The following is a 19,818-nucleotide window of genomic DNA, read 5'->3' on the forward strand; positions in this document are numbered from 1 at the left end:
CGTCTCCACTCTGAAGGGTTAATTATTATTATTTTTTATTTATAAAGCGTCCTTAATTCCAGAGCGCTATACAAAAGATAGGGGTAACAAGCAGGAACAATACAAGACAAGATCAGAACACATTACATAAAGGCAAAAGACAGACTGGTACATGGGGGAAGAGGACCCTGCCCGCGAGGGCTCACAATCTATAAGGTACTAGGAGAGAAACAGGAGGTAAAGTGCAGCCAGTCAAGCGTGATGCAGAATTGTTATAGGTTGTAGCCTAGTTTGAAGAGATGGGCTTTCAGGTTACTTTTAAAGGACTTGATGGTGGATGAGAGACGGATGTGTCAGGGTAGCGAGTTCCAGAGTATAGGGGAGGCTCGGGCAAAGTCTAGAAGGCGGTTGTGTGAGGTACGAACAGGGGGGGAGTGCAGACGGAGGTCACTGGAAGATCGAAGGTTGCGTGAGGGACGGTAGCGGGATATCAGGTCAGAGATGTACGGAGGGGACAGGTTGTGGATGGCCTTGTGCGTCATGGTCAACAATTTAAAGTGAATACATTGGGCAATGGGGAGCCAGTGAAGGGATTGGCAGAGTGGGGAGGAAGAGGCAAAGCGAGAGGAAAAGTGGATTAGTCGGGCAGCAGAGTTAATCTAATGAAACAATGTAGGTTTATGAAAGTCTTTTGACAAAATGTCCTGAACGCATCAGATGATAACATAAGCTAGGAAATGCAGAAAATTATTCTGCAGGCTCATTTATCAGCCAGACTGGTGTCAATATAGACACAGCTATTCCATTAGTAAGGATAGAGACACAAGCAGCTAAATCTCTAGAAGTGAGTTTGTCTGTACGGCACTGAGACTCCATGCGTCAGATCCTGTGTCCCTTGAGAGACCTTGCTCTCTCCAAGTGGACCAATCTTCCCCTGAGAGGAAGAGTGTGCTGATCTAGTAGGAGACAATGACCTGTCTCTTATGTGCTTATGTCAACAGCTTATTGATTTTTATAATAAACCTTTTACAAGAATAGGAAAGTAACAAGGAGTCCTTCCGGTATAGCACAGCTAAAAACATCTGATGCTTCAAGGATATTGAACATAAAGTTTACTAAAAAAGAAAAATACCAAAAACCTACACAGTACAGTGATATAGTAAGGCAAGCAAACCCCAGCTGGGATCAGACTGACCAGTGTATATAGATGGAGGTGCCAAGATAAGTAAAATGGTCATGATGAGATGATTCTGGTGCCATTGTGTGTCTATCCAGTGTGGAAGAACAGGGAACAGGAAAAGGAAACTGTATGAGTAGGGGAAAGCAAGCACAATGGTGAGAAAAGGCCGATTGCAATGGCGACAGATCTACAAATTGTCAGAGCATGAATTAAGGACAAGAGCCATAAATTCACATGGCAGAGACGAGAACACAATTCAGAGACAACGCACATATATTGTGGTGAAAGTGGTTCAGCCCTTCCAAATTATATAGATCAATCCAGTCTTCTGCAGCTGGAGAATTTCAGTGACCATAGAAGATAAGTGTTCTGCTGTATCGCGATAACCAGCTGCTAGTAGCAGAGAAAACCTTTGGACAGAGATCACTTGTTGCTCAGCAGCCTGGAGAGAAGAATCTGCTGATCGATAGGGATTCCTATACCTGTTATTGTGCATACTGTATCCGATCTACATGCATGAAAGACCCCCATCATATGGAAAAAGCTGTGTTGGGACCCTATATCATTGGAATAATATTTTATAGGTCACGGCAACCTTTCGACCCAGTGGGGTCTTTCTCAAGGCTTGAGAATGACCCCACTGGATCGAAACATTGCCATGGTGTGTGTTGATTCAATAAATATTCACCACTGTTTCACTACTGGATGCTGTGGGACCAAGTTCTTCTATGATGTTTAATGGTCTCCGAATGACATTGGAGACCCTCTGACGTGTGTTCCAACTCTACCCGCTCCTGCCATCCCCCCTCTGCCGCGTGCTCTGTGCTCAGCCAATCGCGGCTGAACAGCTGATGACGCGGCAGAGGGGGCCGGCATGAGCGGGTCGGCTGGCCTCCCGAAGATAACGTGTTTGACAAGATTACAGACGGGGTCGGTCGACACGGATCAGGTATGTATACTGCACTACACTTCCGGGTACACGGGTGGGGGCCATTCACATACATAACATACATTACAAAGTTGTATAACTTTGTAATGTGTGTTATTTTGTGAATAATTTCTTAGCGCCGCACTACCCCTTTAAAAAGGATTCATAAGAAGAGGTGTGTGCACCTGCATTTTTCTCCAATTCTGCACTGGACATGTATAGGGTCTTGTTTGCTCCTGACTGCATGCTTCTAAGGTGCTATAACACCACGTGACAGTGTGTCAGCACCCCTTCCCCAATCTGGCAGTGAATCAATTATTCAAGTCTATTGTAGAGTTGTGCCTGCAAACTAGCACACCTCCATCACGTCTACACTGAGCGATAATTTGCCTAATAGAACGATTAATGATCAGCGTTTAGATGGAGCGATATATCGTTTGGAAAGTTCGTTATTGCGATTGTTTTAAGATCGCTTAAGCCTATCTCACACATAGGGTGAAACAGTGAAAGACTGTTTACACGAACCGACCTGCGAATTTTTAGCGAACAACCAACGACGATTTGAGAACATGTTAAATCACGATCACGATGAACGATTTCTCGCTCGTCGCTTGATCGTTCGCGGTGTTTACACGAGCAGATTATCACTCAAATGCGATCGTTATTGAGAAAATTCTCACGATAATCATTTTGTGTAAAGGCAGCATAAATGTGGTCAATATTTGTTCCTTGCCGCTATCTAACTTGCACTTTTCTAGAAGGTACCGCAACAGAAGGCGCACCCTTGTGTTTTTCTTTTCCTGTCTGTTATTGCATTATGACATAGTGCTGGCACTGTACTAAACCAATGATTTACTGGATGACATGAAAAAATAAAGGAAACAACAGCAGCGTCACAGCACGGAAAGGGTTACACTAAGCTACATAGAGGGGAGGGGGATTACACTCAACAGGATGGACATAAACTAGTAGGTACACAGGTATTTACAGACAAGAGTGCTGCCTAGAGGTCTATAGGTGGAGAGAGACGATAGAGGAATGATGTGCAGATCATCTTCAGAAGGGTAACCTTAGACTTTCTGGCATATATAGCGCATAATGAACCCCACACCCACTTCCCCTGTTGTAACTGATAGAGACAGATTTCCCCTGACAACAGGCAGTGGATAGCAGATTGCTAAGAAGTGAGACACCTAGTGGCCAATACTTCAGAGCTGTTTTTTTTTTCCTCACCATTTTCGGTAAATGAAGAGATTTACAAATATGTTAGGAATAACATTAAATCCCAAATGTAGGGAAGTTGTTTGGAGGCACAGCAAGCATTTAAAGGATTGGTCCGGCCAATTCAAAAATCTGGCAGCAAGCAGCGGGAAATTTGATCAGGAGCATGAATTTACCTCTCCCCGTACCTGCGGTGAGCAGTGGGACCTGGCTGATGGACTGGCTGCTCAGCTAGTCAGTGACTGGGGTGGGACTCAGCAGCCAGGACAGGCATTTCAATCCTGCCCCCCCCCCCCCCCCGACTCAGGGGAAAATGCCTTCCGGCGGGGGTCTTGGGGCCGGTCCTGCCACTCACTGGGGGCAGGGAGAGGGGTAAGTTCATACTCCTGAAAAAATATCCCCCTGACAGATTTTAAAAATTGGCTGGACTTCCCCTTTAAGTAACAACGCCTTTTTATCCTTTGCACCAGTGTCCATATATTTCCCCTTTGTATGTGGGGAATAATGGTGTGTTTAAACAGAGATTTATCTGACAGATTTTTGAAGCCAAAGCCAGGACTGGATGTGAAAAGAGGAGAAATATCAGCCTTTCCTTTATGACCTGTTCCCTGTTAATAGTCTGTTCCTGGATTTGGCTTAAAAAAAATGTCAGATATATCTGTGTAAACGCAGCCTAAGGGTCCATTTACACATAAAGATTATCTGACAGATTATCTGCCAAAGATTTGAAGCCAAAGCCAGGACTGAATTTGAAAAGAGGAAAAATCTCAGTGTGATTTGCGCTCTGAAGCCGTGTGATTTGCGCTCTGCCGCACACACCCAGCTCACACACCTTACAACACAGCTGATAAAAACATTGAGCACAAGCAGCCCGACAGGTCTCCGCCTCTCCTGTCTCTGGATTGGCTACAGCGCACGTCAATCAGTCCCCACTTAGCAGGCGCCCTCCCTCTCGTCTCCTGTCACTGTATCAACCAATTGCCCGAAGCTACGGGGTAAATGACGTCATCGGTTGCTAAGAGGAATCCAACGTGCGAGCTGTCAAGCTAGCGGCCTCATTTCTCTCCCGCCTTATCCCATGACGGAGACAGCGGACCGTTACCGAGACAGTCGCCCGGTAGACCCTCCGTGTCGTTCTAAAGACGAGCGCGCGTCCCGACGGGACGACGTACTCTTCTTTCTGCCTGTCCTGGCTTCTGGGCTGCCGCTGACGTCATCAACCGGGCCTTTGGCGCGGAGTGATCCGCCCTCTTCAGCCCCCCGAGTTCCAGGAGGTGAAGCGGCTGTGGCGGAGTGTCACTAAGCAGAAATTATCCTGTGTGGTGGAGGAGGGTGGGTACGGATTGACGGAAAGAAGTCCGCGGGAGAGAACCGTGAGCTCCAGGTGAGGGACGTGCGGAGGGATTGAGGGCTGGGAAGGCGGTGTGTGTGTCCGGCGGCAGGAATACATTGTAGCCCACAGGAGGCACGGTGACAGTGTACCAGCACTGGTGAGTAGACACGGTGTGGGGGTCTCTGCTGTGGGGAGGGGCTTCACACGTGCTGTCATCTGTTATTATGGCTGGGGGGGGGGGGATGAAACTTGTCGCTTTCCGTAGTTCTGGGGGTCACCATGATCCCCCCCTGCTGTGTATGTGGTGACCTCCTCGGTGTTGTCTTCCATGTCCACACCCCCTGTCATGGGGAGGTAAACATACAGCCCTGTCATTGCTGGGGTGGGGGGCAGATGACAAGGCTAGATACCCCAGTCAGGTGTAACTTTATGTGGGTGCAAAGTGATGGTGATCGTCTGCTTTGCCTTACGCTGCATACAGTGCCATTGGGGCGTGAGTGCTATTTGTATGTTTTTAGGGCGCATTGTGTTATACTTTATAGGGTTTATATTGTTACCCATTGTTATATCGCTACTCACTTAGGTCAGTCTAACTTTTTGGATTGTTTTCTGTGTTACTTCTTGTGGAAGGTGTCAGACTGGCGTCTGGAGGGTTGTACCTGACCTATATGTTCACCAGTATGTGTTCAACCAGTTGTTGAAAAACTACAACTCCCATCATGCATTGGCCGGCGATATCCCAACCCAGAAACAGGGAACTTTTGGCCCTCCAGCTGTTGCAAAACTACAATTCCCATCATGCCTGGACAGCCAAAGCGAAGCCGAATACCCAACTGTAGGCTGTCGGGGCATGATGGGAGTTGTAGTTTTGCAACACCTGAAGAGCCACAGGTTGGGGATTATTGACCTGTCAGACTGTCAGCAGCACACAATGATAGTTGTAGATGACAGGTTGGAGGTTTTGGTAACAGGGCTTGATGGGGACTGTAACTTTGCAACAGCTGGAGAGCCATAGGTTGGAGAACGCTGACCTGTGGGTTAATCTTGTGGAGTAAAGCTGCCATACACACAGGGATTTTGCTGGGGGAGATTGCCCAGTCATGACTTTTGGCCACTACTGTTACAGATACATAGACGACATTATCTGTTTGTTAACGTTCTTTTAAGAAAATTAGTCAGGACCGTTCTGGACACTAGAGTTGTTGTAGGCTATTCCAATGGTTGCAGAATGGTGTTACCATACACTGGGATTTTTGTCACTTATTCTGTCTTGCTTTGGAAGGTTTTTGGCCAAGAGGATTGCAGTATAGAGACTTAAGTCAATAGGACACGTGAGGGTAGGGTATGTATCTATGGAGAAGGTTTATTGTCTGCTTCTTCCCCAGCAGTTTGTGTGTCACTACAATATACTCAGTATCTTACAACTGCAGAAAATTTCTCGAAGTTTTGTATCAGAAAAAAAAGCCAAAAAACAAACAATTCTATTTCGAAACTTTAATTTAAAAGAGACTTAAAAAGAAAGGTAAAAGAACTCTAACGTTGCATGCAGCGCTTGTGACAGTTCTCCAAACCCTCTTGGCTCAGGATCAAAGATGGCGAACCTTCGACCCTCCAGCTGTTGCAAAACTACAATTCCCATCATGACTGGACAGCCAAAGCTTTTGCTTTGGCTTTCCAGGCATGATGGGAATTGTAGTTTTGCAACAGCTGGAGGGCCGAAGGTTCCCCATCTCTGCTGTAGATGAAGCCCTGTATACAAGGCCTTTGGCTAGCTGTCGAGTTTGTTCGTGTGGTATACGCATTGTAATTGCGTGGTCGCACATGGCCTGATACTGCTGCACCATATCCAAACCTGTTAGATTTTTGGTGTGACTTTGTCAGCATTGACCTCGATCAATGACAACTTGTATAGCTGTAACAATAAAAAAAAGCAAACAAAAGATCATCATAAAAATGTCAAATGTTTCTAGAACTGGGATTCAGTATTGTATGTAGCCCTAGGCTGATTGTGGCATACAAAATCCCAATGGTTTGGCATTACAGACCTGTGCACACCACCATATGGCGTCCTATTAGATGCAATACAATGCTTCTAGGATGGAAGACCATTGTAATGTGGCATGGGATGGAACAATTTACTTTGATGAATGTGCTTTAGAGATGAGCGAACCTGGAGCATGCTCGAATGGATCCGAACTTTCAGCATTTGATTAGTGGTGGTTGCTGAAGTTGGATAAAACCCTAAGGCTATGTGGAAAACATGGATATAGTCATTGGCTGTATCCATGTTTTCCAGACAATCTTAGACCTTTATCCAAGTTCAGCAGCCCCAGCTAATCAAATGCCGAACGTTCGGGTTCGGATCGACCCGAACCCGGTTCGCTCATCTCTAAAGTGCTTCAAGGTAATCTGGATTCTCTTTCCCTATCATACACTGACTTTGGTCTGTACTATGCAGCCCCATAAATCCTCCGGTTAGATAGCTGATGCCAACATATTAGCCGTAGCATCATTGGTTTCTTGTATAGTAAATGTTAAAGATGTGCATGCTGCAATGGGGCTCATGATGGTGAATCTATGGGCAGATAGCATAGAGTTAATGCACTTGCTCTTGCAGCATCTGTCTGGTCGCCGCTGTATTCCGAGTCTCATTAATAATGTGACCGCCAAACAAACTGTTTAATTGGGTGACGGTGCTCCCAGTGCTACCGCGTGTAGTCACCTAGAGGTGCAGCCAGATGTTCTCCTCTCCATCACTACTACAGGCGTGTCTTTGGGGAGAGCGGCGGGTAAACACTTTTGATAAACAAATTTAATAGCTGGCTTCAAATTAGTAAGGTTCCATGATGCTACTTGTGAGTTAACCCTGTGGTGGCAGCAGAGTCGCCAGCGCAGTGAGGTTTGGCAAGAATAGAAATTGTATGGTAAAAATACCCCCTGGACATCATGCTCTTGTGCGAGAAAATGTCTCCCCTTGAGGACTAAAAATGTCTCACTATTAATGAGAACAGGGCTCGATGCCCTCATGCACATCCTATAAGCGTGTGCTAAAATTGTCGCAAAACGTTATTTGCCCCATGAGCAACTAACATTTTTAATGTTGTGTTCAGGTGGATTTACTATACCAACATGTCTACTTTGTATAATTAGAAAATTTGGTTATATTTTATATTATTTTTGGATTTAGGTGTTCTTCTTATTGCTTTCCTATTTGGCCGTCACAGTGCAGCTTATTAATACCACTGTACCGTAATATTGATGATACAGCTGCATAGAATTATACAAGGTAGACTTTATTTCTCTTGCTGTGCTGTAGAAGCCCATATGGGCCTCTGTATGCAGCACGATGGTGCCTCTGTACGCATTGTATTCTTCCATTATAAGGAATGCATTAGGCTGGATGTGCACACAGGCAGTAACTCTACGTTATGGACATTCTCTTTGGGATTTGGAAATATTCCTGAAAACATAATTTAGAATTGATATAGGTTTATCCCAGGCTTGCTTACCTTACACGGTGTAGAAGCATGTGTAATATGTATTTCAAGGCAGAAATGCTTCTGAAATTACAAGGTTCACCTAATTTTCTATATTTATTCCATTCCTTGTTTTAGCCACAATACCAACCTAAATACTATTTGTAAGCGCAGCCACCTGTGTACAAGCCCTTACTGTCAGCTCTATATAAATGGCTTTCTGGTTAAAGGTTCGAAGTATCTAGCTCGCTGATATGTCCCTATAGCTCGCGGGGCGCTGAGGATGAAGGTAAGTTTCTTTATCTAATAAACTACAAATATCCCACCCCAATAATGTCTCTCAAGGTCAAGGTAAGGAACTTGTCTTCATCCTTTCCGCCCTGTGCGCTATAGGGACATACTAGAGTTAAGGGGTACTCCAGCGAAAATCTTTTTCTTTCAAATCAACTGATATCAGAAAGTTATATAGATTTGTAATTTACTTCTATTAAAAAATCTCAAGTCTTCCAATACTTATTATCTGCTGTATGTCAAGCAGGAAATGTTTATTTTCAGTCTGACACAGTCACAGTGCTCTCTGCTGACATCTCTGGCTAAGACAGGAACTCTATCTCCGTTTTCTATGAATCCCCATACAAAACCTCTCCTGCTCTGGACAGTTCCTGTCTCGGCCAGAGATGTCAGCAGAGAGCACTGTGTCAGACTAAAAATAAAACACCACTTGCTGCAGGACATACAGCAGCTAATAAGTATGGGAAGACTTGAGATTTTTTAATAGAAGTAAATTACAAATCTATATAAATTTCTGACGCCAGTTGATTTGAAAGAAAAAGTTTTTGCTGGACAACCCCTTTACTGTATTTGCTATACAGTCATATCTGGGTCTTGACAAATTATCATCTAAAATTTCAGTTTGGAGTAAATAAATATTGTCACCAAGTCCTTATATAATGTTTTTAGTTTAGAATGTAATAAATGATTGGAGGAGTACCCTTAAGTAAAGGTTTCCTACTGTCACTGATCAGTTTAGAAGTTTTGCATACAATTATAGTATAGCAGTTGGCACGTCTAGGTAAAATAACATTTGTTGACTTGTACAGCATGTAAACATCAAAAGTTCTTCTGACACTTGGGTGAATATCTTGGGGTCATGTTAGTCATGCTATCAGTATCTATCTTTATGTGCACATTTCTCTGATAGTGTCGGCCTGTAAACCCGAGCCCGGTGGCTGTACACTGTCATTTGCACATAGTGATGGTGACCTTTGCTGCAGTAATCACGTGTTGCTCCTTCCTTGTGTGGATATAGCAGCTGTTCATTGAGGTTTCCATATCATGGGCCTCATTTATCAAAGTTGTCTAACAAAACATAATGGGACAGATCTATTGTCACCAGTATCTTTCGTGACACTCTTGGAAGTATGGAAGTATATTGGAGTAAAAAGTGTATAAATGTATTGGGAATCATACGCCCTTCAATAAATTTAGCGTTGGTGTTTAAGCCAGTGGCTGAAATATATTCCTGCTCTGGGCCGGTGTCATTCAAATAAAAATGTACATGTCACATAGACTAGACAGAAAACACAATTCCTTTCATAGGCTGGGTTCACACACAGTATATTTCAGGCAGTATTTGGTCCTCATGTCAGGTCCTCATAGCAACCAAAACCAGGAGTGGATTGAAAACACAGAAAGGCTCTGTTCACACAATGTTGAAATTGAGTGGATGGTCGTCATTTAATGGCAAATATTTGCTGTTATCTTAAAACAACGGCTGTTATATTGAAATAATGGCAGTTATTTACTGTTATATGACGGCCATCCACTCAATTTCATCATTGTGTGAACAGATCCTTTCTGTGTTTTTAATCCACTCCTGGTTTTGGTTGCTATGAGGACCTGACATGAGGACCAAATACTGCCTGAAATATACTGTGTGTGAACCCAGCCTTATAGTTACTTATAATGTAAGTTTTAAAGTGCATAGGCCCAGAGCAGCATTATACAGGAAGATACATTACAGGTTCGGAGTATTAGGGTGCACAGGCTATGTTGGGTGTAACACCAGCTGACATTGGCTTGAAAAAGTTTGGGCAGCCCTGGTCAAATGACTCTGAAAAGATGACACATTCCATTTATATGTAAAGCAAATCTGTCATTCGGCAAATAGCGTGACATTGCCCTGTGTAATAGCGAGCAAAGGATAAGCTTAATGCTTAGGGTACAGAATAACAGATAAGCACCTATTCCCCAAGTAAATCCTCTGATAGTCCAGTGCTGAAGGTCCTGTGGTCCCCAGATGCTTTCTGTTTACATCACTTCAGTGAGTCTTTGCTCTTTCATTTTTCATTCAGGTTTCTTCTAATGGTCTACCATCATCATACCAGTCCCTGGTGTACGTGCAGGTATATGGATGTCTGACGGTACTCTTTGCTGTGCAGGGAGCAATCTGAATTTGCGCATTGTGTGCAGGCGGAGAGTTCTGAATATTTTTGTCACAGATGTATTTAGTGCTGACAGGCTCTATTTTAAATGTGGAAACACACAACAAAAAGTTTAGGTTATATTAAAGGGGTAATGCAGCGCTAAGAAATTATTCACAAAATAACACACATTACAAAGTTATACAACTTTGTAATGTATGTTATGTATGTGAATGGCCCCTTTCCCTTGTTGCCCGACCCCCGCACGTGGACCCGGAAGTGTAGTGCATTATACATACCTGATTCGTGTCGACCCCCCCCCTCCGCATTTCTTCTGACAGTGATGTAATCTTCGGGAGGCCGGCCGACCCACTCCTGCCGTCCCTCATGCCGGCCCCCCCCTGCCGCGTGATAACTGAGCTCAGCCGCTATTGGCTGAGCACAGTTATGCTCAGCCAGTCGCGGCTGAGCAGAAGAAATGCGGACGGGGGTCAACACGAATCAGGTATGTATAATGCACTACACTTTCGGGTCCAACTTTTAAACTTGCAGCCCTGTGACAAATTGGATTGGCCTAGAGTGACTATGCATTAGACTGGCACAACCTCTCTGTCCCTTTTCTCCGCCCTCTTCATCATTAGGAATGCCCCCGGCAGGTATTCTCCTATTCATCAGCTGTGTGAATACTGCACATGGGCTGGATCGTTAAGGCACCTGTGCCAGTGGCGTTCCTAATGATGAATAGGGTGGGGAGGAGGGACGGAGGGGCGGTGCAAGGTTAGGGCACAGACACTCTAGGCCACGGCAGTTTGACACAGGGCTGCAAGTTTAAGGGTAGCTTCACACGTACCGTATTGCAGCAGACTTTCTGCAGCAGATCCGGAGCCGATTTGACAGTGCGAATTTAATGCTGTGTTCATTCATTTAGTCGAATCTGTTGCGGATCTGCTGCAGAAAATCCGTTACGATACGGTATGTGTGAAGCTACCCTAAAAGTTGTTTTTTTAGGACAATAACTGCATCACCTGCCGAACGGAGCCCAGGACAGATCTTGGATTAAAAGCAGCTATCCGAAGGAACAAGCTGTTTGGGGGTGACTGGTTTGACTGGATTTTATTTCTTTGATTTTCCCAAATACATTGAGTTTTTTTGTTTTTTTTTAATTTTCTTAAACTTTTAACATTCTGCTCAGAGGTGCCAAATCCACACCAAAATCTGGATGCTCCAGTGCAGATTTGCAGCTGTGGATTTTCGTCACATGTGGCCCAAGCATTGCGGCTTTAGTATTCTCTATTAGGGTTCCAGCCCACTAACCCTGACCCGAGCAGCGCTTTGGCAGGTGCTAACTGCTTTGTGGTGACAGACTTATTCCCGAAAATGAAACTTTTTAGTGCAACCTAAAACGGAGACAGTTGAGCTGCTGTATGTGAAGTGTGTATGTATGTAGAGGAAGCTTCATCAGGAATGTTTCTCCTATGGTTTCTCGGTATCGCTGGTCCTTTTGAAATAAAACCCACACAAAAAAACTAATATTTGACTAGCTTACTCCTACCTCATCACATAGCCAACCATTCATGCGCCTCAATCTTTTTTGTTGTCTATTTTTTTTTTTTTTCAATGTTACCCTCATCTGTCAGTGTTGGTGTAGTTTGTTTTAATTCTTCTTCTAAAAAAAAAAAAAGAAGTAGAAAATAAATGGAAACTGGTTTATTTGGCACAGGTTGGTGTGTAAATGTGAGGAAATATTTGCTGGAAGTTATTCCAACAGTTGTGAGAACTGTTATGGGATCTTTTCTGTGTATGGTCTATTTTCCATGTATTAGGCCTTTATTATGTTATAGGCTCAACAGTAAGTTCTTATAGGCTGGCAATATTAATGCACAAAGCTGACATTGCTGTGCCAAACAGTACTTGTATGTGATGTGGACGTAGGACAGTACTGTAGTATTTTAAAATAAATAATTTCAGTTTTTAGCTATATATTCTTAGGGGCTCAGTTCACAATTGGGTGTGAATCTACCGGATAAGGGTCCATTTACACAGAAAGATAATCTGACAGATTATCTGCCACAAATTTGAAGCCAAAACCAGAAACAGACTATAAACAGAGATCGGGTTATAAAGGAACTCCTGAGATTTCTCCTCTTTTCAGATCCATTCCTGGCTTTGGCTTCAAATCTTTGGCAGATAATCTGTCAGATAATCTTTCTGTGTAAAAGGGCCCTTATGGTTTGTTTACACAGGCAGATTTATCTGGCAGATTTTTGAAGCCAAAGCCAGGAACAGACCATAAACAGGGAACGGGTCATAAAGGAAAGACTGAGCTTTCTCCTTTTTTCAAATCCATTCCTGGCTTTGGCTTCCAAAATCTGTCAGATAAATCTGCCTGTGTAAACGCACCATTAGTGTGTTTCAATGCTATTCAGATTTTTTTTTTATTTGACTAATCTTATGTATTTTTTTGTTTTTGTTTTCATTCCTTTTTTTTTCGAGCTCAGAATACAAAAAAGTTTTATGTTGCACTTGAATAGTATACATATGTGATAATAGATGTAAACTATATACATGCTTATTATCCAAGCATCTGTCATATGTAAATGATGCAGAATATGTGAAATTGATTGTACTTCTGCTACCTAGACATAAGGCAGTCTGTCTTGAACTGTAATTTATTAGAAAGACATGGGCAGATAATAAAAAGTATGACATGGAAGTTAAAATAGTCCCTGCTGTGTGAATATATAGCTTATTTGCTTGGCTCACTTGGCGTGTTACAAGAGGAACCACTGGGTTAAGTGTTTTTTCCACCCTTTATTTGTAGCACCAGTCGCACGTGTGTGTTCAGTAAATAGAGGTCTCTGCCAGCGTCCCGCCTCAGATTAGAAGGCCTGGCACGCATCCTATAGGATTTTTTTTTTTCTAAACTGGATGCTGTTAATAGTTTAACTGTAGCAGATATAGTATCCAATGAATGAGTAAAATATAGCAGCCATTCAGAATAACCCCCCAAATAGAATTGCTCAGTGTACTATGAAGGGCTATTCCTGGCTGTCATATTCCCTGGGTTGCCCTTCAGTCAGACGACGCAGGATGATTTTAGCCTTTCCATTCCAGTAACGTTCTCATACGTTTCATAAGAGAACATTTTAAAGTTATTTTATTGTGCCATACAATAGTCTGGAAATCCTGACCATCCAGTGCTAACTTCTAGGAACGGGACTGGAAATAGAAAGCTGTGCAGACATAGCCACCTGTAATAGAAAGGTGTACTATATGAGCAGTTTATCTTCCTAAAGTAATCTTTATATGCTTTTTACAACTTATAACTTACATTATTTGATGATATTAAACATCAGAAAGTGGTGTTTTCAGTAAAGTAGTCGTCGTCGAAAGTCTGGGATCACACACATTTTTTGTCTGAACCAGGGGTAGCCCAAAGCACAGTTGCAAATAATTTGCGTTCCATCCACTCTTGAATTTATATTAAGATACTGACCGGAATTTGGTATGTGGACCCAGCCAAATACTGCAGCTAAAGCATGTTTATATTTTCAGATGAATAACCAACCATTTTAGTACATGGACTCCTATGTATTCCTTTACCAATATTTACCACATACGTCTATTGGTGATGAAATGGTTTGTGGTTTTGGCCACATTTATAATTTGGGAATTTGGGAATGCTGCCTACAGGTAAAAACACATGATGCAGTGCGGCTGTGTCAGTACAGTACCGCAAAGATTTAAACTGTTTCTGAGCTTCCTGTATTTATACATGATAGTGGGAGTCCTCATAATCCATTCTGTTGCACGCCACCCGTATATACAGACACAAAATTACTCTTAGATGACCTGGTGATACAACCTATTATGCCAGAATAAGGGTCCATTCACATGTGCAGATCCTGTACGTGTTAATGGACCCTAAGGCCCCGCTAATGGGAGTCTATGGGAGCCGCGCGCTCCCGCTCTGTACGCGCTGAAGAATTAAAAAAGGCATTTTATTGTATTAGTTGCTTTTTCCATGTAAGGCTCCGTTCACATGGGGCAAAACTGGCGGAATTGCCTGCCACGGAATCCTGCCAGCCTCCCTGTCATAATGATTCTCTTTTGGAGACTCACGCGCCTCCTCTCTTTATGCTGAAGAATGAACATGTTCATTCTTCAGTGCGGAGAGAGGAGGCGCGCGAGCCTCCCATAGACTCCTATTATGACACGGAGGCTGGCGAAATTCCGCCGGTTTTGCTCAATGTGAACGGAGCCTAATAACTGTGGTAATAAAAGGAACCTACACTGGATTACCTTTACCTTTTTTGCCCATGTTTGTGTTTTGAACGTATTTGTTCTATAGAGAATATTGCCATTTACAAGTAGTAATAATAATAATAATAATGCTTTTATTTGTATTTATAACTTCTATCAGGACTGATACATTTATATGCACATATAAATATTTACAGGGGATAACTAATTGGGCCCCTTGACAATCCTGAACAGGGGACACATGTCCTGCAGATGAATGGAGTGACAGTATACTCTTATACCCAACACAATATTCATTTTCCCTATGAAATCACAGTAGTGTATAGAATCACCACTTTGGATCTCTGGCTCTGGAGTCTGCTGGCTCAGTTTTTAGTACAGATGACCTTGAATAAGGTCAGGAATAAAATCTTGAAACAATGAGGTGTTCTCCAGGTTCATTAATATGATTGCAATGATGATGGAGCAGCAGAGTGACTGTATAGCTCTGCTTGGTGCAGTGTAAACTGTGGCACAGACTAAGGGCAGCAGCTGTGTCTGTCACCTGTCTCATAACTCCAGCTCTTACTTTATTCCTGAGGAAAAACCCCAACAACTCGCTATGTCTGTGCACCTGCAGAAGGGGCACGTTAAAGTTGCATGCTCGCGTGTGGTTTGAAGTTGTTAATTCCTGTTTCGTTTGCTTCTTGTCTTCAATCTTATCTCTTACCAGAATACACAGTGATCCTCGGTACAGGCTTTCCAGTAAAATAGCACCCGATCTGTTGTCCCTTTCATCAAAACATGTGCGCGTTCTGGTGCTATGTGTAATACTGAAATACTGTCACATGCTGCTATTTGTGTATGATATTTTACAAAGATTTCTTTTATTTGTTTGTGTGCGGACACAAGTACCCCCCCCCCCCCACCACCTCTTTCCCCCATCACGATCGATCTAATGTTATAGCTTTTGGCATTATTGGACACCTGTCAGAAGTATAGTAGATGGTAGAAATGTATAAAAAATTTAAAAATATGCATACATTACTGTAATGCAGAGGTGTGCTGTCTAATGTGATTGTGGCAGGCACAATGGACTGAACGTCAGCGCAGCGGCTAGGGATTAATGCACTTTTAGTGACCCAAGGGCCTCTGTCATGATGTAAAGAAAATGAAGAAGAAAATCCAGCATCACTTGTAATGTGAGAATGGGTTTCCAGTATTGTAAGATTATCCCTTCATGTTGGGTTACAATAAAGCAACTAAAGTGCATCCCTTTAACAAAACAGGTTAACACGTTCTGTATAGGTAAGGGTCCTTTTACACACACAGATATCTGACAGATTCTTAAAGCCAAAGCAAGGAAAGGTGTTGAGAAAGGGAAGGAATCTCAGTCCTTTCTTTGACCTGTTCTGTTTATAGCCTGTTCCTGGATTTGGCTTCAAAACACACACACACATTTTATATATATATATATATATATATATATATATATATATATATATATATATATAATTTTTTTTTTTTTTTTTCAAATAAATTCCATAAATCTTTAACCTCTTCAGCCATTTTTTGTTTTTGCCCTTTTATTTTGTCCGCCTCGCGCATGCATTTTTTTCATCTCCAGACCCATATGAGCCCTTATTTTTTTGCAACACCGATTTGTACTTGGCAATGACAGACTTAATGTTTCCATAAAATATGCTGCGAAACCCCCCAAAATTATTTGCGCTGTGAAATTGAAAAAAATAAATAAAAAAATTGGTTTATTTTGGGGGTTTCGTGTTTTATGCCGTTCATCCTGTGATAAAACTGACCTTTCATCTATGCTCCTCAAATCAGTATGATTACAACCATAGGCAACTTACATAACTTTTCTTTTATCTGACTGCTTTTAAAAAATTAAAACCTTAAAAGAAAAAAAAAAAGAAAAATTTTAAAATTGCTCTATTACCATCCTGTGTGAGGTGTCATTTTTGTACCATGATCTGTACTTTCTTGTAAGTGACTTTTTGATCACTTTTTATTACAATTTTTCCGGATTTGATGTGTTAAAAAAAAATCAGCAATTTAGCACTACAGGTTTTTGCGCTTATGCGGTTTACTGTGTGAGATCAGGAATCAGATAATGTAATAGTTCAGGTGATTTACAAAAGCAGCACTAGCAAATATGTTTATTTTTATTTATAAAATTGGAAAAGGGGGGTGATTTAAACTTTTATTATGCAATGGGATTTTTTAAAATTAACCCCTTCACGTCCACAGTACAGCTATATATGTTCCTGCTGCCAATTCCCTGTGCAGCAGGAGCATATACACTCACCGGCCGCTTAATTAGGTACACCTGTCCAACTGCACGTTACCACTTAATTTCTAATCAGCCAATCACATGGCGGCAACTCAGTGCATTTAGGCATGTAGACATGGTCAAGACAATCTCCTGCAGTTCAAACCGAGCATCAGTATGGGGAAGAAAGGTGATTTGAGTGCCTTTGAACGTGGCATGGTTGTTGGTGCCAGAAGGGCTGGTCTGAGTATTTCAGAAACTGCTGATCTACTGGGATTTTCACGCACAACCATCTCTAGGGTTTACAGAGAATGGTCCGAAAAAGAAAAAACATCCAGTGAGCGGCAGTTCTGTGGGCGGAAATGCCTTGTTGAGGTCAGAGGAGAATGGGCAGACTGGTTCGAGCTGATAGAAAGGCAACAGTGACTCAAATAGCCAACCGTTACAACCAAGGTAGGCAGAAGAGCATCTCTGAACGCAGAGTACGTCCAACTTTGAGTCAGATAGGCTACAGCAGCAGAAGACCACACCGGGTGCCACTCCTTTCAGCTAAGAACAGGAAACTGAGGCTACAATTTGCACAAGCTCATCGAAATTGGACAGTAGAAGATTGGAAAAACGTTGCCTGGTCTGATGAGTCTCGATTTCTGCTGCGACATTCGGATGGTAGAGTCAGAATTTGGCGTCAACAACATGAAAGCATGGATCCATCCTGCCTTGTATCAACTGTTCAGGCTGGTGGTGGTGGTGTCATGGTGTGGGGAATATTTTCTTGGCACTCTTTGGGCCCCTTGGTACCAATTGAGCATCGTTGCAACGCCACAGCCTACCTGAGTATTGTTGCTGACCATGTCCATCCCTTTATGACCACAATGTACCCAACATCTGATGGCTACTTTCAGCAGGATAATGCGCCATGTCATAAAGCTAGAATAATCTCAGACTGGTTTCTTGAACATGACAATGAGTTCACTGTACTCCAATGGCCTCCACAGTCACCAGATCTCAATCCAATAGAGCATCTTTGGGATGTGGTGAAACGGGAGATTCGCATCATGGATGTGCAGCCGACAAATCTGCGGCAACTGTGTGATGCCATCATGTCAATATGGACCAAAATCTCTGAGGAATGCTTCCAGCACCTTGTTGTATCTATGCCACCAAGAATTGAGGCAGTTCTGAAGGCAAAAGGGGGTCCAACCCGTTACTAGCATGGTGTACCTAATAAAGTGGCCGCTGAGTGTATATACACGTCTGTGGCTATGAAGGGGTTTTAATGTGTGCAGGGCCGCTCCAGTGTGAGCAGTCCCATACACAGCAGTGTCCCTGGGGCTGGAGGTAATGACATGCAGCCACGGTCACGCAGCTGCCTGTCATTTAACAACTATAGCGTTTGCAGCGTCTAAGTAAGTCAGTGACATGATAAGCCATGCTGGGGGGGTCCTGATCACTTAAACTGAAAGGTGGAGCCATCGAAGCCACCTGTCGGATCAGCCATCTTCTCATAGAGTCTGCCCTCAGGCATAAAGGAAAAGGGGGGGGGGAATCAGGATTGCAGATTTTTTGTAAATTACGTATCGGTATCAAAATGAAACCAATAAAAACTAGAGATCCTGGTGCAAAAAATGACACCCCAACCAGCCCTGTAGGTGGAAAAATACAAGCGTTATGGCTCTTAGAAGGCAAGGATGAGAACACTGCTTCATCCAGGCATCAATAACCGTTGGTCATAAAGGGGTTAAATAGCTTTTATTATTATTATTATTATTATTATTATTATTATTATTATTATTATTATTATTATTATTATTATTTTATTATTTATTTTTTACGGTTACTTGGGACTTCTATTATAAATGCACTGGTCTCTCATAGAGAACTGCTGAAGGCCATTGTAATCAGGTGCCGAGTCGGGATCAGTCCAGACCCAGCAGGAAGCAGTGTTTTTGTTTTTATTCTTTTGTTATGTTTTATGTTTTCTATAGAAAGATTTTTCTTTTATAGAGGAATTGGGTAGAAAAACGCCAACATGCACATAGACATGTTGTTTGTTTTTTCTCCTTTTTTTTCCCTGCTGTTTTTTTCCCACTTATAGAAGTCTAAAGGAAAGTCTGATAAAACTCCAAGGAAAAATGCCATATGGGTATAGAGTTTCATATTTCCCTGACTGACACACCTCTCAGGGGTACTGGTTGTGCTTGTGGAGATCCAGTTCCCGTAGGGAGTCTCGCAACTAATGCTCCATAGGGAAAGAAGCAGGCAAATTAGCTGTTCCCGCAAAGAAGAAAATTACCTAAAATGTGCTCACATTGCTGTATATGAAGAGGTCTCCTTTCCCCCTGCTGCCTAAGCTCTATGGCTGTTCGGTGCAGATGTCCTGGGAGCAAGTGAGATGGATCCGCTGTGAGGAAACCATAGCTGTGTGTATTCTTCTCTACATAACAATCAAGTTTTGGAAGGGGATGCTATATAGAAATATTCTGTGTGGCACCCTTGTTTTGGAAAAGTACAACTGTATTGTAGACTTGAACATGTGGAAGGATTTGTAGGTGTATAAACATGGACTATGGCGCAGATTTATCAGTCTGTCGGAGACAAAAATTGCAGATTTTTGTCTCACCAATAGCAGCCAATCACAGATTATGTTGAAAAACAAAAGCCATGCTGTGATTGGTTGCGGTCTGAGACAAAAATCAGATCCACGAAATGCAGGTGGAGATTGAGTTTTCATGTAATCCCTTTTGGTTTA

At 42.7% G+C, this 19,818-nt stretch overlaps 1 protein-coding gene across 7 annotated transcripts in view; it reads left to right on the forward strand.

Moving 5' to 3' along the window:
* The first annotated feature begins 4,318 nt into the window (after window positions 1–4,318).
* Window positions 4,319–19,818, forward strand: part of MEF2A (myocyte enhancer factor 2A) — a 97,793-nt gene continuing 82,293 nt past the window's right edge. For 3 of the 7 annotated variants that reach the window (XM_069985121.1, XM_069985173.1, XM_069985164.1), the window contains exon 1: window positions 4,319–4,692. The gene's annotated coding sequence lies outside the window, so the exon portion shown is untranslated. The other 4 variants (XM_069985157.1, XM_069985188.1, XM_069985180.1 and 1 more) reach the window with 2 other exon arrangements.

The sequence above is a fragment of the Dendropsophus ebraccatus genome, chromosome 1 (genome assembly GCF_027789765.1).
Source record: "Dendropsophus ebraccatus isolate aDenEbr1 chromosome 1, aDenEbr1.pat, whole genome shotgun sequence".
In the NCBI taxonomy this organism is placed as follows: domain Eukaryota; kingdom Metazoa; phylum Chordata; class Amphibia; order Anura; family Hylidae; genus Dendropsophus; species Dendropsophus ebraccatus.